Here is a 4319-nt window from a genome sequence, read left to right on the forward strand (position 1 = left end):
TAAAATTCTCAAGAAAATATTAGCAAACTGGATCCAGCAATACATGAAAAAAATCATACACCATGATCAAGTGGGATTTATTCTTGGGAGGCAAGGCTGTTACAATACTCACAAATCAATCAATGTGATTCATCACATAAACAAAAAAGAAGGAGAAAAACCACATGATAATTTCAATAGATGCAGAAAAAGCATTTGATAAAATCCAGCACTCATTTATGATCAAAACTCTCAGCAAAGTGAGAATACAGGGAACATACCTCAACATGATCAAGGGCATCTATGACAAACCCACAGTCAACATCATAATCAATGCGCAAAAGTTAAAAGCAATCCCCACTCTTAATATAGTTCTGGAAGTCCTAGCCACAGCAATCAGACAACAAGAAGAAATAAAAGGCATCCAAATTGGAAAAGAAATAAAACTATCATTATTTGCTGATGATATGATACTGTACATAGAAAACCCTAAGGTGTAAGTAAAAAAACCATTGGACCTGATAAAGGAATTCAGCAAGGTGCCAGGATATAAAATTAATACTCAGAAATCAGAAGCATTTTTATACACCAACAATAATCTGTCTGAAAGAGAAATTAAAAAAACAATCCCCTTCACTATTGCAACAAAAAAATAAAATACCTAGAAGTAAATTTAACCATGGAGGTTAAAGACTTGTACTCAGAAAATTATAAAACATTGATAAAAGAAATCAAGGAAGATACAAACCAGTGGAAGCATATACCATGTTCATGGCTACAAAGAATAAACATCATTAAAATGTCTGTATTACCCAAAGCAATTATAAATTCAATGCAATTCCTATTAAAATACCAAGAACATACTTCAAAGATATAGAACAAATACTCCAAAAACCTATATGGAACCAAAAAAGGACACGAATAGCCTCAGCAATCTTGAAAAAGAAGAATAAAGTGGGAGGTATCACACTTCCCGATATCAAGTTATACTACAAGGCCATTGTACTCAAACAGCCTAGTACTGGCATAAGAACGGGCATACAGATCAATGGGACAGAACAGAGAACCCAGAAATAAACCCACAGCTTTATGGACAACTGATATTTGACAAAGGAGGTAAGAGCATACAGTGGAGTAAAGACAGTGGTGTTGGGAAAACAAATGGAGTTGGGAAAACTGAACAGCTACATGCAAAAAAAATGAAACTAGACCACCAACTTACACCATACACAAGAATAAACTCAAAATGGATAAAAGACTTAAATGTGAGTCATGAAACCATAAGCATCCTAGAAGAAAACATAGGCAGTAAGCTCTTTGACATCTCTCACAGCAATGTATTTGCTGATGTATCTCTACATACAAGGAAAATAAAGGACAGGATAAACAAATGGGAATATATCAAACTAAAAAGCTTTTGCACAGCTAAAGACAATATGAACAAAATAAAAAGGCAAGTCACACAATGGGAGAACATATTCAACAATATGTCTGATAAGGGGTTAATAACAAAAATTTATAAAGAACTTGTAAATCTCAACACCAGGAAGATAAAAAGTCCAATCAAAACATGGGCAGAAGAAAAGACATTTAATAGACATTCCTCCAAAGAGGACATATAGATGGCCAATAGGCATATGAAAAAATGTTTAACATCACTAATCATTAGAGAAATGCAAATTAAAACCACAATGAGATATCACCTCACACCAGTCAGAATGGTGCTCATTAACAAAACAACACAGAATAAGTGCTGGCGAGGATGTGGAGAAAAGGGAACCCTCCTGCACTGCTGGTGGGAATGCAGACTGGTGCAGCCACTGTGGAAAACAGTATGGAGATTCCTCAAAAAAATTAAAAATGTAACTGCCTTTTGACCCAGCCATCCTAGTTTTAGGAATATGTCCCAAGAACACCGTATCAACAAGTCAAAAGGAGAAATGCACCCCCATGTTTATGGCAGCATTGTTCACAATAGTGAAGACCTGGAAACAGCCCAAGTGCCCATCAGGATTAAAAAGCAGTGGTACATATACACAATGGAATACTATGGAGTCATGAAAAAGAAGGAAATATTATTTTTTTGTGACAACAGGGATGGACCTGGAAACTATTATGATAAGTGAAATAAGCCAGGCAGAGAAAGAAAAATATCATATGACCTCACTCATCTGAGGAATCTGATGAACAATATGAACTGAGGAGCGGAATAGAGACAGAGGTGGGATCAAAGGATCCAGAGGGAAAGTGGACAGAGGAAAGGGGATGATAGGCTGATAGGATGGGATGAGAGAAGAAATGCAAATCCTGGAGGGATGAGGTGAGGGTGTTATGGGGAGGGGGGGAGGGGCTATGTACTGGGGAACACGAGGAAGGATAGGATGAATTTGGGGGACACTAAAATCTATATAAACACAATAAATTAATAAAAAATATATATCCTCTTGTTGGATTGGTCCCTTTATCATTGTGTGGTGTCCTTCTTTGTCTCTTATTAAAGACTTTGTATTTCTGTCTGTTTTGTTGGAGATAAATGTTGCTATACCAGATTTGATTTTTTTTCATTTTAATGAAATATCATTTTCCGTTAAAAAATCATTTTTCTTGATAAATACTTCACAGAATTCTCAACAGATTCTAACAGCTTTCAAGTAAAACAAGTGAATAACTTAAACATATAGCCTAGAAACAGATAACTCTCAATAGCAGAGGTAATAATGTTGACTCCAGTCAATGAGCAGACTAGTCTGTTAGCATACCTCAACTTTAGCTTCTATAAGAAAACCCACCTAAATATGGAAAACACTCCCTCCAATTCTAAAAAATATAAAAATGAGGTACTGGCAGATTACAGGGTCCTGTTCTCCCACAGAAGTACTAAGTAACCTACTGACAAAAGTAGCATGTTGATCTGTAGCAACTAAACAAATGCTAACCAATAAAAACCCCACATTTGCCTGGCTTGTGGTGGCACAGTGGATAAAGTGTTGACCTGGAATGCTGAGTTTGCCAGTTTGAAACCCTAGGCTTACTTGGTTAAGGCACATATGAGAGTTCATGCTTCCTGCTCAAGCCCTTCTCTATCTTTATCTCTCATTCTCTCTCTCTAAAATGAATAAATAAAACCTTTAAAAAATTAAAGAAAAAGTCACCCAAAAAAAGAAGTTTGTAGACTTTGAATATTTAATGTGTCATATCCAGAGAAAGGCAATCTATTTCTTACTCTTCCCGTAGGGCAGGAAGGAAAGTACAACTCATTTTCAAAATTCTGGCTTGTCTGGAGCTGCTGAAGAGACTAGTTTCTGTCCTGCCTGACTCACAGTGCTGAGAGAGTCATGACATAATAGCAAATTAGGATGCAGACTTCTGAAAGCAGTGGTGTGGTATAATGGTAAGGAATGGAATATACACAGTATTCCATTGTGTATATGTACCACTGCTTGGCCACTGTGAACAGTGCTTCAGAGGGATTGAAGACCACAGGTTCCTGAAGAACAAATAGATTATGAAGAGAGGAATAAAATAGGTTCAAAAAAGAAAAGTGAGAATTGGGGAAATTAGCATTTAAAGCATCTATAGCCCTGGCCAGATAGCTCAGTTGGTTAGAGCATTGTGCCAAAACACAAGAGGTTGCTGGTTTGATTCCCAGTAAGGGCACATACAGGAACAGATGCTCCTGTTTCTTTCCTGCTCTCTCCCTTTCTCTCTAAAATCAATAAAATAAACAAACAAAAAAGGGATCTATGTATTTAAAGAGAATTGAAGAGATTCCAAGATGGCAATGGAGTAGGCAGACATTCCAACTGCCACCTCCCAGACCAGATTGGATTACAACTTAATTAAAGAACAATCATCTTGAAAAACCAACTTCAGACTAAACGAAGATAAGTTTATAATCAAGGATCACAGAAGTCACAGAGACTGGTACGAAGGCTGGAGACATGAAAAAAAACTGCCATGGGAGTAAGCTGTGGCTGAGGATCCAGAGGGACTCTCATGGTGAGGAGGGTCTCCCTGAGAGATGTGGGTTCTCAGTGCCAGACTTGGAGCCCCAGACTAGAGCCCCAGAGCCTAGAAGAGGCACCCACACAGCATTTGTAGGTGAAAAGAGCAGTTTCTTATACGAGAAATAGATAAAGCTCTTGGAGACACAGGATCCATCTTAAAGGGCTCAAGCAGAAAATCTTTTTTTTTTTTTTTTCTTTTTTTTTTTTTTTTAATAAATTTTTATTAATGGTAATGGGATGACATTAATAAATCAGAGTACATATATTCAAAGAAAACATGTCTAGGTTATTTTGTCATCAAATTATGTTGCAAACCCCTCGCCCAAAGTCAGG

Source organism: Saccopteryx bilineata, chromosome X (genome assembly GCF_036850765.1).
Source record: "Saccopteryx bilineata isolate mSacBil1 chromosome X, mSacBil1_pri_phased_curated, whole genome shotgun sequence".
In the NCBI taxonomy this organism is placed as follows: Eukaryota; Metazoa; Chordata; class Mammalia; order Chiroptera; family Emballonuridae; genus Saccopteryx; species Saccopteryx bilineata.